At 44.4% G+C, this 18,594-nt stretch overlaps 1 long non-coding RNA gene across 2 annotated transcripts; it reads left to right on the top strand.

Moving 5' to 3' along the window:
• Positions 1-7,086: 7,086 nt before the first annotated feature.
• Positions 7,087-15,816, top strand: LOC123124305 (uncharacterized). Of its 2 annotated transcripts, XR_006461037.1 has the most exons (4): positions 7,087-7,162; positions 7,830-7,943; positions 15,109-15,232; positions 15,313-15,816. It is a non-coding gene; the product is annotated as an uncharacterized lncRNA (long non-coding RNA). The 2 variants fall into 2 exon arrangements; XR_006461038.1 differs by lacking the exon at positions 15,109-15,232 and having other exon boundaries at positions 15,313-15,815.
• Positions 15,817-18,594: the final 2,778 nt, after the last annotated feature.

Genomic DNA, 18,594 nt, shown 5'->3' with positions numbered 1-18,594 from the left:
GACACCATGATCTCCATCATTGTGTCTTCATGAAGTCGTCACGCCAACGATTACTTCTACTTGTATGGCTAACGCGTTTAGCAACAAAGTAAAGTAAATTACATGGCGTTATTCAATGACACGCAGGTCATGCAAAATAATAAAGACAACTCCTATGGCTCCTGCCGGTTGTCATACTCATCGACATGCAAGTCGTGATTCCTATTACAAGAATATGATCAATCTCATACATCACATATATCATTCATCACATCTTCTGGCCATATCACATCACATAGCACTTGCTGCAAAAACAAGTTAGACGTCCTCTAATTGTTGTTGCAAGTTTTTACGTGGTTTGTAGGTTTCTAGCAAGAACGTTTTCTTACCTACGTATGACCACAACGTGATTTGCCAATTTCTATTTACCCTTCATAAGGACCCTTTTCATCGAATCCGTTCCGACTAAAGTAGGAGAGACAGACACCCGCTAGCCACCTTATGCAACTAGTGCATGTCAGTCGGTGGAACCTGTCTCACGTAAGCGTACGTGTAAGGTCGGTCCGGGCCGCTTCATCCTACAATGCCGCCGAAACAAGAAACGACTAGTAGCGGCAAGAAGAATTGGCAAACTCAACGCCCACAACTGCTTTGTGTTCTACTCGTGCATAGTAACTACGCATAGGCCTGGCTCATGATGCCACTGTTGGGAATCGTAGCATAATTTTAAAATTTTCCTACGTTCACCAAGATGCATCTATGGAGTATACTAGCAACGAGGGGAAGGGAGTGCATCTACATACCCTTGTAGATCGCGAGTGGAAGCGTTCCAATGAACGTGGATGACGGAGTCGTACTCGCCGTGATCCAAATCACCGATGACCGAGTGCCGAACGGACGGCACCTCCGCGTTCAACACACGTACGGTGCAGCGACGTCTCCTCCTTCTTGATCCAGCAAGGGGGAAGGAGAGGTTGATGGAGATCCAGCAGCACGACGGCGTGGTGGTGGATGTAGCGGGTCTCCTGCAGGGCTTCGCCGAGTTTCTGCGAGAGAGAGAGAGGTGTTGCAGGGGAGGAGGGAGGCGCCCAAGGCTGTTGTGTTGCTGCCCTTCCTCCCCCCTTTATATAGGCCCCCTGGGGGGGGGCGCCGGCCCCAAGAGATGGGATCTCAAGGGGGGGCGGCGGCCACAAGGGGGGGAAGGGGTGCCTTGCCCCCCAAGGCAAGGGGGAACTCCCCCTAGGGTTCCCAACCCTAGGCGCATGGGGGGAGGCCCAAGGGGGGCGCCCCAGCCCACTAAGGGCTGGTTCCCTTCCACTTTCAGCCCACGGGGCCCTCCGGGATAGGTGGCCCCACCCGGTGGACCCCCGGGACCCTTCCGGTGGTCCCGGTACAATACCGGTAACCCCCGAAACTTTCCCGGTGGCCGAAACTGGACTTCCTATATATAATTCTTCACCTCCGGACCATTCCGGAACCTCTCGTGATGTCCGGGATCTCATCTGGGACTCCGAAAAACTTTCGGGTTTCCGCATACATATATCTCTACAACCCTAGCGTCACCGGACCTTAAGTGTGTAGACCCTACGGGTTCGGGAGACATGCAGACATGACCGAGACGCCTCTCCGGTCAATAACCAACAGCGGGATAAGCGGAAGCGTGGTGGTTTATGTATTCACACATGTATTACGATTTCCGGACAATACAATTATAGCATGAACAATAGACAATTACCATGAACAATCTGTGGAAGGTTCACCTGGTGTTCTTCGGTGGTGGGCGGTGAGAGATGGTGAAGTTGTCTGTCTGATACTAGGCATGCAACTACAAGTGTCGCCCTCGACTGCAACTAACTTTGTTTTATCGGAGAACGGCTAGAGAGACACGCAGTTGCAAGTCTAACACTAGGCATGCAACTGCAAGTGTCGTCTTCGAGTGCAATTGCATGTCTACTCAAATGACTACAACTAACATTTGTTTTAGATTAGCGACGGGAGAGGGGGCAGTTGCATATCTGAGACTAGGCATGCAACTGCAAGTGTTGCGTTTGACTACAATTGCATGTCCCCCAACATGGTTGCAACTGGACCTTTGTTTTGTCGAAGGGGGCGGGCCAGTTGCATGTCCGACACTAGGAATGCCACAGCAGGTGTCGCACCCGACCGCGACTGCATGTCTTGTAACCCGACCACAACTGGACTTTTTTGTTTTGTCCAAGGGGGCGCCGCTAGAGGGGGCGGGCCAGTTGCAAGCCCGACAACAGCCACGCAACTGCAAGTGCCGCACCCGACCGCAACTGCAATGTCCCCAACATGGTTGCAACTGGGCCTTTATTTTGTCGGGGGGGGGAGGGGGCGGGCCAGTTGCATGTCCGACACTAGGCATGCAACTCCAAGTGTCGCACCGACCGCAACTGCATGTCTTCTAGCCCTACCGCCACTGAAATTTTTTGTTCGGTCGAAGGGGGTGCCGGTAGAGGGGGCGGGCTAGTTGCAAGCCCGACAACATCCCCGCAACTACAAGCGCCACACCCGACCGCAACTGCATGTCCCCCAACATGGTTGCAACTGGACCTTTGTTTTGTCGAAGGCGGCGGCGGGAGAGAGGGCGGGCCAGTTGCATGTCCGACACTAGGAATGCAACTACAAGTGTCGCCCCCGACCGCAACTGCATGTCTTGTAACCCGACCATAATTGGACTTTTTTATTCCGTCGGAGGGGGCGCCGCTGGAGGGGGCGGGCCAGTTGCAAGCCCGACAACATCCCCGCAACTACAAGCGCCGCAACCGACCACAACTGCATGTCCCCCAACATGGTTGCAACTGGACCTTTGTTTTGTCGGAGGGGGCGGCGGGAGAGGGGGCAGGCCAGTTGCATGTCTGACACTAGGCATGCAACTGCAAGCGTCACACCCGAGCGCAACTACATGTCTTGTAACCCGACCGCAACTGGACTTTTTTGTTCTGTCGAGGGGGCGGGCCAGTTGCAAGCCCGACAACAGCCCCGCAACTACAAAGGCCGCACCGGACCGCAACTGCATGTCCCCCAACATTGGTTGCAACTGGACCTTTGTTTTGTCGGAGGGGGCAGCGGGAGAGGGGGCAGGCCAATTGCATGTCCGACACTAGGAATGCAACTTCAAGTGTAGATCTAGGTTGCAACTGCATTCTTTCAACACGACTGCAACTTAGTGGCGTTCTGCCAATTTTTTATGAAAAAACTATTGCACGCCATATCTCAACTGTAACTACATGGTGTAACATGACCCACAACAAGGGATACACGTACCAGCAACTAGCCGCTCCCTACATCTTCAATATCTTTTCAAATACACATTGAATATTTTAAAAATACATTTTTTATATTTTAAAATATATGGTGAATATTTTTAAATATTTTTATAATTACACAAATATTTTATCAATACACGATGGACATTTTTGAAATGTACAAACACTTTTTCTGAAGTATAACGACGAATGCAAAAATGTCCTTCTTTTTTTGATGAACATGTAACTAAAAATGAATTATAATAAAAAACATTGAACAAACAACAAGAAAAATTAAATCAGAAAACCCAGGACATAGAACGGAAAGCTAGACAACACGCAAAAAAAGAACAAAATGATACACATGTGCACATTAGTCGAACGCATATAGTTGCTTATCTGTCGACCACAGGCAACTAAATTGTCTTCTTCTTTTCATTTTATTTGTTTTCCTATTTATTTTCTTTGTTACATTAAAGATTTCTTTATCATTTAAAAATAAAAATAATATTTTTAAAATGATAAATAAAGGAAAAAATAACAAGATGAAAAGAAAAGAAGGAACGGAGCATTAGCAACGCTAGCGTAAAAAAAATACGAACTACATCATGTTGTATAGCAATACACCTAATGGGACAATGTTCTAGCGATCCAGTAAAAAGCACAAATAAAAAAAAGGAAAAAACAATTCAGCCCAACAACAGCGCACGTGGTGAGGCAACACAGGCCAACGCAGGCCAACAGGGAACCTGAACTCCAGCCAAGCGAACGGAAATTAATGTGCGACTAGGTTGGAGATGAGGTCAGTCGACTTAGACTTCGCGAAGTCTAAGTCGACTGAGACTTAGACAAACCCTATTCGCAATGCAGTCGTCCAAAATTTATCCGTTTTCTATCCGTTTCCATTTGGATCATACGCCCGCCTAATGGATATGCGACGGACGCGCGAGCGCGTACGGTGGATGCACCCAACGCGCAAAACATGAAGCGGACAAGCCAGACTATCTGTGTGGATGGGAATTGGGAGGGTGTCGCGAGCCGCGTGCTCACCATCGCGCCCGTCGCCGTCGCGTCACTCCGGTCGTGCTCCTGCTCAACTTCCGCATCGTCACCGTCGTGCCGCATCCAGGGCAAGGGGGAGGGCGGCTGCCCGCATGTCGCAGTCCTCCCGCGCTGCCGCATTCCTCCGCGGCCACGACCTGCACCACAACCACCCGACATTCACCACAGCCTCTGTTCGATGCCACACGCAAGCTTGGGGATGGCAGGTTCGGGACGGTTTAGCTCACATACCTCCCGCCCGCCGGCCGCCCCGTCGCCGTCAAGCGACTCCACGCGTTGCCCTTCCCATCACCGTCCGCATAGCAGAAAGGAGGAGGGTGTCGGAGATCTGGCCCGCCTGCAGTTCCTCGCTGCTTCTCGGCAAGATCCAGTCTTAGAAGCGGCTCGGCTCAGGGAGGCGACGTCCTGCGCCGGTCCTCGTTGCGGCAGTTGTGGAAGCAGAAGCCGAGCTCGTGCACGGTCACTAATACATGGGACCAAGGCGGACATGTCTGTTTCGTATCCATTTGTGGCCCATATTTACATCAAGTTTGGGTCGGAACAAACAACATGCACTTTGTCCGTTTGAGTCGTCCAGTTGGGCTAAGTTTTCGTTTTTTTGGATTAACTATGTAATTTTTATTCCAAAGTAATGATCTGAGTGTGTTATCGTCCGAGAATCGTGTTAGGCTCATAATTATCAGTACTGTGTAACTTCAAGAGCATGCCCTTTATGGTAAATCTTAATTTGTATTTGTGTTCATCCCTCCACTAATACAATAATGAATTATGCATCAACATTTCATAAACACAACTTACACTATATATGGTTTATAATTCTGATAATGTGCGGTAATTTTTCTCCTTCTGCCGCACTACTAGTATACACTGTACTTTTCACCACGCATCATATTTTCTCTCACTAGCCATTTAGTCCATCCACATTTACACGCAACAATGAATGACGCATCAGAAACCAACTTCTCATGTCAGCGCTCAATGGCCCTGTACGGAGCCTTTTCTCTTAGGGTAGAACGCGGGGACTCCAGGTTGCACCGACGCACGCAAATAAGGGTATACATGCAAGATGAAGACGGAGCAGTTGGCTATAAAGAAACCCCATCCTTCAATCTACCTCCGGCGTCCCGGTACACCTCTGCTCCCTTCTCTCTCTCTTTGGGACACACTTGTGCCTCTCTCTCTTTCTCACTCTCAATCTTTGTTCTTGGGTGCTTACACAGTGATTCGAAGCGACGAGTGCTTCTTCCTCGACTCCGGCCAACACCACCACCCCGTCCGCAGCCCGTCAGGTGCGTCACAACTCCTCTACGTTACATACGTAGACACGTAGTAATAGTAGACTAGTAGCAGGATGCACTTGCCTGTGCGTGCGTTGGCGGTCCAGGCGGCTCATGCGGCGCTTCGCACGAGCCTGTTGCTTAATTTTTGATGCGGCAACCCGCATGCATCTTAGGTTAGTAGCTAACCTACGCAAGATGAACCATGCATGCAAGCCGACCGACCGTTGCCTGCACTGCACCACACACCGGCCGGCCGGCCGGAGTGCATCATTCAGGCCCCGGTCAGGTTCCCTGCTGCTGCTGCACAAGGAAACACGAACCATCTCCCGCGCCGCGCGCACCACCTCTGGGCGGCCCCGCCGCCAGCCGCATCGCCGCATCGCTCTCTTTTGCCACCGCGTGCGCGTGCGCCACCACAGCTGCCCGGCCCTCAACGCTGTGTGTCATGGCTGCCGGCTGGTGTTGCCTCTGGTGCACGCGTTGAGGAGTGCACGCCTCAACGCGGTCGGACGAGCCTGTACGGTCGCCAACCTCCATCACGCGGAGGAGGCGGACCAGCTACAGACTCAGCCGATCGAGCAGAGAGCCCGCCTCTGGCCTCTCCATCACGGCTGGGATGAGATAGATTTCTTTTTTACCTTCTTGCCTAGGTGGGCATGCATATGACGAGACAAGACATCCAAAGTGCTAGCCGCTCAGTCCCTAGCCTATTGGCATCCTTTCTTGTGTACTCTCAGAGTTGCATTAATCTACTAGCAAGCTATTAATGTCGTTTTTTTCCCTTACTAACCGCTCAGTCCCTAGCCGATCGAGCAGAGTAATATTGTTGCATGCACGCGTCATAATCTAGCAGTAGCTCGTAGCTTACTCGGATGCATGCATGCTTAATTTTTCGTGCATCATAATCTGGCAGGAGTGCTATACAGGCTATTAGTAGAAGCTTACTCGGATGGATGCATGCATGCATCTAATTATTTTATCATGCTAATTGCTAGTGCATCTAGTGCAGTAACAACAGTAAGTGCTAACTTACTTTGTGTCGTGCTAATAGTTCTTTTGCATCCTCCATTTTTTTGGATGGAAGATACATGCTCCAGTTCTGTTAGCTAGAGTTAGGCCATGCATGTTTTCAAGTAAGGACTTACATTCTATATGCTTCTGTAAACGTCCGTTAGTTATTACTTACGAAATTAGTCATTAAGCAACATTCTTATATATTACTTGGAATATTTTTACATGTCCCGTTCTCTCAGTCATGCCATGGATCCATGACTATAATTGTTTGCGTGTGCATGCATGTACTCTTCCAGCATGTATGTGAGTGACTAGGCAGAAGGTCGGGACCAAGGCTACCAAGAGAAACAACATCAACACTTCGACAAAGGCATGCCCGCCCTTCATTTGTTCATGAATATCTGATCCTACATATATTTATTTGCTGATGTGACCATTTTTATGAGATATATAACTATTGCATGCTTTACATAAAACATTTCAGACAATTCTAGAGACAAGTTGCCAAACAGCAAAGCGCCCCTCCATCCGTAGCCAGAGGCCTCTCAATCAGACATGGTGCTTTCTCTCTCTCTACTTTTTTCTTCTTCGTGTTCATTGGTCAGATTAGTTCATGCTTTTCATCTCATGCTAGCTAGCTAGTACAAAAGTTATTTGCTGTGGACTATCTGATTAACCTTTGCATGCATTGGTTGCTTGTTAGACCTCCCAAGTTCTTACAATTGATTGTGCCGATTATTTTGCACACACCGATCATGGCTAGTTAGCTCGCTATTAATAAATGTCGTGCTTGAGACTCAAATCAGTACATACAAGAGTGCTACTAGTAGCTAGCAAGCTGCTTGTTCGGTGATTTGACAATTAATCATGGGGGCTTTGTCTCCTTTTCAAAAGAAATTAAAAAACAATTAATGCAGCAAGGCATAAAATAAAAAACAATGCAGCAAGGCATAAATTTCAGAGTGTATATTAACATATACTACTAGAGTGTATATTTACTAGTATTTGTTACTCCCTCTGTCCCATAATATAAGAACTTTTTGACAGAGGGAGTAAATAGTTTGCTTCGATACATCCTGCTAAAAATGTTTACCCGAATCTTATAGTAACTTAAAAAGTGTATTCTATTAATTAATTAATTTATCTGATTGCCTTCTTCAATTCTTTTAAGTGGAGTATCTGTGGATCTAATAATTTTAGATTCCTGCCTTCCTAATTAATGCAGCAAGGGGGGCAATTCCCCGAATCGTCGTATAGCGTAGCGGAGAAGTTCGCAGACGAGACGGTGAAGCTGCAACGTATACACAGGCAGAGGGCGCACAGTCGTGGAAACCTGGAGGTAACTACACAGATGGACATTAAATTACTAGTACTTTTCATGAGTGCTAATCATTGTGAAAAAGTTGTTTGGTCACGGATATACTACAATCTTTGAGATGCATGTTTGAGTACCACCGCAAGTATTCCAGATCATAAAAAATCATGTAGGTCATGCATGGGTTGTTCGATCCTTCATCATATAAAGTTTGCAAATCACGTAGCATTTTACTCTCTTTAGTCCACCTAGCAGCTCTAGTGTCTATGTATGTTGGCTTTCTTGCCAAGGTGGAATCGAATATATGAATACAACTTTTTAGCTTCCACATAAATTTGCCATAATTTAGTTTGATAAATATGGATTTTTTTCTCTGAATCTAATTGATGGTATCATTTCTAAACTAAGCCAGAGCGTACAATTAGAACAGCCTGAACCGGAGACCAACCTTCCGAGCGGTTAATTTTGAACATAAATTTCCTTTGAATTGTCGCAACCGAGGAAACAAGCTAGCATTACAGCTACTGATCTGCTACTAGTTGATAGTAAAATTATACACTGTTTGTAGTAAAGTTTCAACTGTAGTAGTAATTGAACTTGACCTTACTATATTCTTATTACTAGAACTAAAACTAGATTATTCTACTCCTACTACTTCGTTTCTGTGCATGAAATAATTTTACCATTAAATTTACCTAATATTGTTCCGAACCAATCACTAGAAGCACCGTCTTATGTTTTTAAGCATTACTACTATGTGTCTCAATTATAACATGCTGCTCCAATTTTTTGGAACTACTTTAGCGTTAAATTTACTATGTCGAAGTAATAAAAAATGCCTTACACAAAATCATAACACAATAACTGCCTACACACCTAGTAGCGACTAATAGCAATTTGCTCTGTACCTGACCGTAATACAATTACCATCTATCAAGCATGTTCTCCATTAAAATGGTCTTTTGCGGGAAAATTAATTACCATCCAAACTATACTAGTCCCTCCCGGAACCGGATCCTCTAACATTGAGAAGGGAAGTTAAAGAAACTACATTACCCTAAGCTTCCTTCTTTCTATCCATGTTAAGACACAAATCAACCAAAACCCTAATGTCACCTAGATACTCCAATGTCACATCAAATATCCGTGGGTATGATTATACGATATGCATCACACAATCTCGGATTCATCTATTCAAACCAACACAAAGTACTTCAAAGAGTGCCCCAAAGTTCCTACCGGAGAGTCAAGACGAAAACGTGTGCCAACCCCTATGCATAGGTTCATGGGCGGAACCCGCAAGTTGATCACCAAAACATACATCAAGTGGATCAATAGAATACCCCATTGTCACCACAGGTATCCCACGCATGACATACATCAAGTGTTCTCAAATCCTTAAAGACTCAATCCGATAAGATAACTTCAAAGGGAAAACTCAATCCATTACAAGAGAGTAGAGGGGGAGAAACATCATAAGATCCACCTATAATAGCAAAGCTCGCGATACATCAAGATCGTACCACCTCAAGAACACGAGAGAGAGATCAAACACATAGCTACTGGTACATACCCTCAGTCCCGAGGGTGAACTACTCCCTCCTCGTCATGGAGAGCGCCGGGATGATGAAGATAGCCACCGGAGAAGGATTCCCCCCTCCGGCAGGGTGCCGGAACGGGTCTAGATTGGTTTTCGGTGGCAACGGAGGCTTCTGGCGGCGGAACTCCCGATCTATTGTGCTCCCCGAAGTTTTTAGGGTATATGGATATATATAGGAGGAAGAAGTACGTCGGTGGATCTCCGGGCTGTCCACGAGGCAGGGGGGCGCACCCAGGGGGTGGGCGCACCCCCCACCCTCGTGGGCAGCCCGGGAATCTCCTGGTCCATCTCCGATACTCCGTGGGCTTCTTTTGGTCCAAAAATAAGTTCCGTGAAGTTTCAGGTCAATTGGACTCCATTTGATTTTCCTTTTCTGCGATACTCTAAAACAAGGAAAAAACAGAAACTGGCACTGGGCTCTAGGTTAATAGGTTAGTCCCAAAAACATATAAAATAACATATAAATGCATATAAAACATCCAAGGTTGATAATATAATAGCATGGAACAATCAAAAATTATAGATACGTTGGAGACATATCACCGCCATCGACAACACGCATGGGATCGAGAATTTTGTTTTTGTTTTTGAAATTTATAGTAGTAGCACGGGCACCCGCGCTACTACAACTAGTTAGCTGTAGCGAGCTAGTAATAGCATGGGCACCCGCGCTACTACTTGCTATTTAACCTGCGCTACTAGTAGGCTTCTCACTAGTAGTGCATAGCGGTTATAGCACAGAATATAAACATAATTATGAACATGGAGATAAATAATGACATTTATATTATTGCCTCAAGGACATATCTCCAATAGTCGGGGGCCAATCAAATCCCGCTTGAACGAAGTATTCGGTGGGGATGAACTAAGCAGTTACACAATAGTATTATTCTTAGCGCGGGCGGTGTTGTATAAGGCTGGATATTGTTCTTGGATATTGGCATTGCATAGCCAGATGTGTTCCCAGAAATGAATCTCCGACTCGTCCTTTATCGCGAAAGACCCAAAGCGAAAGAAATGTTTCTTTGCCACCATAGGCCAGCCCAAAAGTGCGAGTCATCAGGTTTCCAAAATGCCTGACACGCCGCCTTTTGGCCTATATACTTGTTGCGCAACATGGTTGCCAAACACCATCCTCAGTAAGAAGTTTGAACAACCATTTACTAAGCAGGGCCTTATTCTTAGCCTGCAGGTCATGAATTCCAAGGCCGCCTTGGTCTTTCGGCCTATAAGCCATGCTCCATTTGGCCAGTCTGTATTTTTTTCTTTTCATCGTCTCCTTGTTAGAAAAATTGGATCTAAAATAGTACAATCTTTGTAGGACCCCTTTTGAGCGTTGGAAGAAAGAAATTATATAGAAAGCCATATTTGGGAGGACAGAGTTAATAAAAACCAGTAGTCCTGCAACTAAGAGCAGCTTAGCCTTTCCAACAACTCGTTTGTTTCTCTAGACGCTCCTCTACATGCTTCCACTCTGCAATGTTGAGGCATCGACAATGAATCGGCATTCCCGGTTATTTAATCGGGAATTGAACATGTAAGCAGCCAATAGGTAAGCATAATCGGCCGCCGCCTCAGCGGCTTCTTCAAAGAAGAACAGATCGCTTTTATGGAAGTTTATTTTAAGACCCGACATTTGCTTAAACGGAGTTTCAGGTTTCGAGCCTTATCGAGATCATGTTTCATAAAAAGAATTGTGTCATCACATAGTGCAAAATAGAGAGGTCACCATCTACAAGGTGTGGGACTAATCCTGCAATCTGGTCGTCCTGTTTAGCACGCTCAATCAGAATACAACAATGTTACTACCTCCGTCTCGGTGAATAAGTCATTCGCGTAGTTCTAGGTTGACGATTTAACAATCTAAATCTGCATTATATGTGACAAAATATATATATTTAGAAACTACATCCATGTAGAAATTTAGTGATATACTTTTCATGACATATAACACATATTTAATTCCTCAAATCGATGACTTAGAACTACGCGAGTGACTTATTCACCTAGACGGAGGTAGTAAATAATATTGAGGACATGAGGTCATCCTGCCGTAGTCTTTTTTCTTTTTTAGTCCAAACTTGACTATGATAGTTTGTTCTTGGTTGCTTCTCATAGCCTTTTCTCTGTATCCTAGTCCTTTGCTCTCTACTCCTTCTGTAAAGAAATATAAAAGCGTTTAGACTACTATTTTAGTGATCTAAATGCCTTTATATTTGTGTACGGAGGGAGTACTTTCTTGTTCTCCGTAATATATAGACATTCCCTAAAAAAATAATGGAAAAGAAAGTAATGGGACCCTGGCGTTTCAGGAATCATGATAAAAGATAATCAAGCTGATCCATGGAGGCATCGGTGTTACAGGTTACGGTTACAGTGGGATGCGAATTAAGAAACAAACTATTATGTTGGTCTAGGACCTAGGCACGAGTCACCAACTTTGAAGAAAAGTAAACATGCAGATGTTCTGTTGGTCTAGTACCCAGGCACGAGTCACCAACTTTGAAGAAAAGAAAAAACATGCGGATGTTCTGTTGGTCTAGGACCCAGGCACGAGTCACCAACTTTGAAGAAAATTAAAAACATGCAGATGTTCTGTTGGTCTAGGACCCAGGCACGAGTCACCAACTTTGAAGAAAAGTAAACATGCAGTTTTCTCGGTATCAACCATTCAGTTCCCTCGGCAGCTGGATCGTGATGATGAATGTTCAACCTCCTCTTCGGCCTCTCCCCTTCTTGGACTGGTTGGCCCTGGAGAAGGCATTGGAAAAATAATCCCCCATGGTGGATGTACTTGGTTTTTTCTTGTCGTCGCCTATGAACCAAAAGTGAAATTAGTGTATCTTCTTATATTTTACATATAAATGGCTTCACACGGTAGTAATCAAAACTTACATTCGTATGGGCCATCAATTCTCTCGGGATCATCCGCCATGTGCAGCAAAGAGTATGTCGTACTGATGTAACTGTTAAAATTAGCTCTCATAAACCTAAGCATTTCTTCAGGGTCTATCAATATCTACAAGTAGTAAATGAACGCACCATGAGAGACGGGTCCAGTAATTAAATGCAGCTACAATTACAAGTAAATGCATGCAAACATATATGAACACACCACTCACGCATTGACTAGTCACAAGGCGGTAATGGTTTCAACTTCAGTACTACTCCCTCCGTTCTGGCACGGAGGGAGTACTATATTTTGTTAGAACCATTACTGATGTTATTGACAACATTAGCGAGGAAAAGGTGCATGCGTGTCAATCTCGTTACCACATAAGCTATGACTCCTTTTACCATTATTAGCGACAGGAGCCTCTGGACGGAAGTAGGAAGGGTGGCAGCCGGTAACGAGAATCAATTCCCAATTACTAGAAGCACTGTCTAAATTTACCGTGGGCTAATCTTGTTTAATTTGCGGTGGCGATTTTCGTGTGCAAAACAGCCCTGAGAGATGATTGATTTAGTGTATTTTTGCATACATCTTTTTTCTATCGGGATTAGTTAATTGCTCCCTTAAAACTGTACTGATATATGTTACGCCTTAAAAACATGATTTTTTTGCATGATCTATCATTTGTTTTGCCTATGCATCTTTTTCTAGGAGTACTACTAAATCTTGACTGTTTAGACTTTCTAACTTTAGACTTATGCATGGATTTTCTACCTCTCACTTTATAGTAATGTAATACGGGGACATGTATTACTAACGATAGTATTTATGTAATGACGATGCATGCAGGAGGATGTGTTTGGTGGATACGTTAGATCTTATGGCTTCAACTATGTCCAGAATAGTAATATAGCTCAAGGCATGATGTGGATTGGCTTTTCTGGTGAGATATGGGCACCACTTCCTATCACAGTGGTCCTCTTAGGAGCGACACACGAAGATGGAAAGATTGGGCAAATAATCGTTGAGAAAACCGCGAAACTTTCTGAATCATCAGATTTGGTGCTAGATGCTTATTTTAGCACTTACTGCAAACAACTCGAGTGGTACGTAGTGGTGTACGAGCAATTCGATGGCCCCTTTTTCGAAGGCAACACACCGCAAGACATTGCTGGGAATTTCTTTGGGGATTTGTTAAGGTACCGGCTGAATCCATTCTGGGTAGAGAAGATAAGGTAATACTTCACGTATTGATTGAAGATACATGCATGCATGCATAACATATCTGTCGTGTAACATGGATGGATGTTTAATTGTTGTAGGTCATTGATGGATCTTCTTGAGCATGGGAGAGCGAGATCCGTGACAAAGACCACCATGTGTCACGGATCTCGCTCTCCCATGCTCAAGAAGATCCATCAATGACCTGCAACAATTAAACATCCATCCATGTTACACGACAGATATGTTATGCATGCATGCATTTATCTTCAATCAATACGTGAAGTATTACCTTATCTTCTCTACCCAGAATGGATTCAGCCGGTACCTTAACAAATCCCCAAAGAAATTCCCAGCAATGTCTTGCGGTGTGTTGCCTTCGAAAAAGGGGCCATCGAATTGCTCGTACACCACTACGTACCGCTCGAGTTGTTTGCAGTAAGTGCTAAAATAAGCATCTAGCACCAAATCTGATGATTCAGAAAGTTTTGCGGTTTTCTCAACGATTCTTTGCCCAATCTTTCCATCTTCGCGTGTCGCTCGAGGACCACTGTGACAGGAAGTTGTGCCCATCTCTCACCAGAAAAGCCGATCCACATCATGCCTTGAGCTATATTACTGTTCTGGACATAGTTGAAGCCATAAGATCTAACGTATCCACCAAACACATCCTCCTGCATGCATCATCATTACATAAATACTATCGTTAGTAATACATGTCCCCGTATTACATTACTATAAAGCGAGAGGTAGAAAATCCATGCATAAGTCTAAAGTTAGAAAGTCTAAACAGTCAAGATTTAGTAGTACTACTAGAAAAAGATGCATAGGCAAAACAAATGATAGATCATGCAAAAAAAATCATGTTTTTAAGGCGTAACATATATCAGTACAGTTTTAAGGGAGCAATTAACTAGTCCCGATAGAAAAAAGATGTATGCAAAAATACACTAAATCAATCATCTCTCAGGGCTGTTTTGCACACGAAAATCGCCACAGCTAATTAAACAAGATTAGCCCACGGTAAATTTAGACAGTGCTTCTAGTAATTGGGAATTGATTCTTGTTACCGGCTGCCACCCTTCCTACTTCCGTCCAGAGGCTCCTGTCGCTAAGCATGGTAAAAGGAGTCATAGCTTATGTGGTAACGAGATTGACACACATGCACCTTTTCCTCGCTAATGTTGTCAATAACATCAGTAATGGTTCTAAAAAAATATAGTACTCCCTCCGTTCCAAATTATTTGTCGCAGAAATGGATGTATCTAGAACTAAAATACATTTAGATACATCCATTTCTGTGACGAGTAATTCGGAACGGAGGGAGTAGTACTGAAGTTGAAACCATTACCGCCTTGTGACTAGTCAATGCGTGAGTGGTGTGTTCATCTATGTTTGCATGCATTTACTTGTAATTGTAGCTGCATTTAATTACTGGACCCGTCTCTCATGGTGCGTTCATTTACTACTTGTAGATATTGATAGACCCTGAAGAAATGCTTAGGTTTATGAGAGCTAATTTTAACAATTACATAAGTACGACATACTCTTTGCTGCACATGGCGGATGATCCCGGGAGAATTGATGGCCCATACGAATGTAAGTTTTGATTACTACCGTGTGAAGCCATTTATATGTAAAATATAAGAAGATACACTAATTTCACTTTTGGTTCATAGGCGACGACAAGAAAAAACCAAGTACATCCACCATGGGGGATTATTTTTCCAATGCCTTCTCCAAGGCCAACCAGTCCAAGAAGGGGAGAGGCCGAAGAGGAGGTTGAACATTCATCATCACGATCCAGCTGCCGAGGGAACTGAATGGTTGATACTGAGGAAACTGCATGTTTACTTTTCTTCAAAGTTGGTGACTCGTGCCTGGGTCCTAGACCAACAGAACATCTGCATGTTTTTAATTTTCTTCAAAGTTGGTGACTCGTGCCTGGGTCCTAGACCAACAGAACATCCGCATGTTTTTTCTTTTCTTCAAAGTTGGTGACTCGTGCCTGGGTACTAGACCAACAGAACATCTGCATGTTTACTTTTCTTCAAAGTTGGTGACTCGTGCCTGGGTCCTAGACCAACATAACAGTTTGTTTCTTAATTCGCATCCCACTGTAACCGTAACCTGTAACACCGATGCCTCCATGGATCAGCTTGATTATCTTTCATCCTGATTCCTGAAACGCCAGGGTCCCATTACTTTCTTTTCCATTATTATTTTTTAGGGAATGTCTATATATTACGGAGAACAAGAAAGTACTCCCTCCGTAAACAAATATAAAGGCATTTAGATCACTAAAATAGTAGTCTAAACGCTTTTATATTTCTTTACAGAAGGAGTAGAGAGCAAAGGACTAGGATACAGAGAAAAGGCTATGAGAAGCAACCAAGAACAAACTATCATAGTCAAGTTCGGACCAAAAAACAAAAAAGACTACGGCAGGATGACCTCATGTCCTCAATATTATTTACTACCTTCGTCTAGGTGAATAAGTCACTCGCGTAGTTCTAAGTCATCGATTTGAGGAATTAAATATGTGTTATATGTCATGAAAAGTATATCACTAAATTTCTACATGGATGTAGTTTCTAAATATATATATTTTGTCACATATAATGCAGATTTAGATTGTTAAATTGTCAACCTAGAACTACGCAAATGACTTATTCACCGAGACGGAGGTAGTAACATTGTTGTATTCTGATTGAGCGTGCTAAACAGGACGACCAGATTGCAGGATTAGTCCCACACCTTGTAGATGGTGACCTCTCTATTTTGCACTATGCGATGACCCAATTCTTTTTATGAAACATGATCTCGATAAGGCTCGAAACCTGAAACTCCGTTTAAGCAAATGTCGGGTCTTAAAATAAACTTCCATAAAAGCGATCTGTTCTGCTTTGAAGAAGTCGCTGAGGCGGCGGCCGATTATGCTGACCTATTGGCTGCTTACATGTTCAATTCCCGATTAAATAACCGGGAATGCCGATTCATTGTCGATGCCTCAACATTGCAGAGTGGAAGCGTGTAGACGAGCGTCTAGAGAAACGAACAAGTTGTTGGAAAGGCTAAGCTGCTCTTAGTTGGAGGACTACTAGTTTTTATTAACTCTGTCCTCCCAAATATGGCTTTCTATATAATTTCTTTCTTCCAACGCTCAAAAGGGGTCCTACAAAGATTGTACTATTTTAGATCCAATTTTTTTAACAAGGAGACGATGAAAAGAAAAAAATACAGACTGGCCAAATGGAGCATGGCTTATAGGCCGAAAGACCAAGGCGGCCTTGGAATTCATGACCTGCAGGCTAAGAATAAGGCCCTGCTCAGTAAATGGTTGTTCAAACTTCTTACTGAGGATGGTGTTTGGCAACCATGTTGCGCAACAAGTATATAGGCCAAAAGGCGGCGTGTCAGGCATTTTGGAAACCTGATGACTCACACTTTTGGGCTGGCCTATGGTGGCAAAGAAACATCTCTTTCGCTTTGGGTCTTTCGCGATAAAGGACGAGTCAGAGATTCATTTCTGGGAACACATCTGGCTATGCAATGCCAATATCCAAGAACAATATCCAGCCTTATACAACACCGCCCGCGCTAAGAATAATACTATTGTGTAACTGCTTAGTTCATCCCCACCGAATATTTCGTTGAAGCGGGATTTGATTGGCCCCCGACTATTGGAGATATGTCCTTGAGGCAATAATATAAATGTCATTATTTATCTCCATGTTCATAATTATGTTTATATTCTGTGCTATAACCGCTATGCACTACTAGTGAGAAGCCTACTAGTAGCGCAGGTTAAATAGAAAGTAGTAGCGCGGGTGCCCACGCTATTACTAGCTCGCTACAGCTAACTAGTTGTAGTAGCGCGGGTGCCCGTGCTACTACTATAAATTTCAAAAACAAAAACAAAATTCTCGATCCCATGCGTGTTGTCGATGGCGGTGATACGTCTCCAACGTATCTATAATTTTTGATTGTTCCATGCTATTATATTATCAACCTTGGATGTTTTATATGCATTTATATGCTATTTTATATGATTTTTGGGACTAACCTATTAACCTAGAGCCCAGTGCCAGTTTCTGTTTTTTCCTTGTTTTAGAGTATCGCAGAAAAGGAAAATCAAATGGAGTCCAATTGACCTGAAACTTCACGGAACTTATTTTTGGACCAGAAGAAGCCCACGGAGTATCGGAGATGGACCAGGAGAGTCCCGGGCTGCCCACGAGGATGGGGGGTGCAGCCACCCCCTGGGCGCGCCCCCTGCCTCGTGGACAGCCCGGAGATCCACCGACGTACTTCTTCCTCCTATATATATCCATATACCCTAAAAACTTCGGGGAGCACAATAGATCGGGAGTTCCGCCGCCAGAAGCCTCCGTAGCCACCGAAAACCAATCTAGACCCGTTCCGGCACCTAGCCGGAGGGGGGAATCCTTCTCCGGTGGCTATCTTCATCATCCTGGCGCTCTCCATGACGAGGAGGGAGTAGTTCACCCTCGGGGCTGAGGGTATGTACCAGTAGCTATGTGTTTGATCTCTCTCTCTCGTGTTCTTGAGGTGGTACGATCTTGATGTATCGCGAGCTTTGCTATTATAGTTGGATCTTATGATGTTTCTCCCCCTCTACTCTCTTGTAATGGATTGAGTTTTCCCTTTGAAGTTATCTTATCGGATTGAGTCTTTAAGGATTTGAGAACACTTGATGTATGTCTTGCGTGGGATACCCGTGGTGACAATGGGGTATTCTATTGATCCACTTGATGTATGTTTTGGTGATCAACTTGCGGGTTCCGCCCATGAACCTATGCATAGGGGTTGGCACATGTTTTCGTCTTGACTCTCCGGTAGGAACTTTGGGGCACTCTTTGAAGTACTTTGTGTTGGTTTGAATAGATGAATCCGAGATTGTGTGATGCATATCGTATAATCATACCCACGGATATTTG

This window comes from Triticum aestivum, chromosome 5D (assembly GCF_018294505.1).
Source record: "Triticum aestivum cultivar Chinese Spring chromosome 5D, IWGSC CS RefSeq v2.1, whole genome shotgun sequence".
Taxonomy (NCBI): domain Eukaryota; kingdom Viridiplantae; phylum Streptophyta; class Magnoliopsida; order Poales; family Poaceae; genus Triticum; species Triticum aestivum.
Note: the sequence above shows the minus strand (reverse complement) of the source record. Positions and strands in the feature narration are given on the sequence as shown.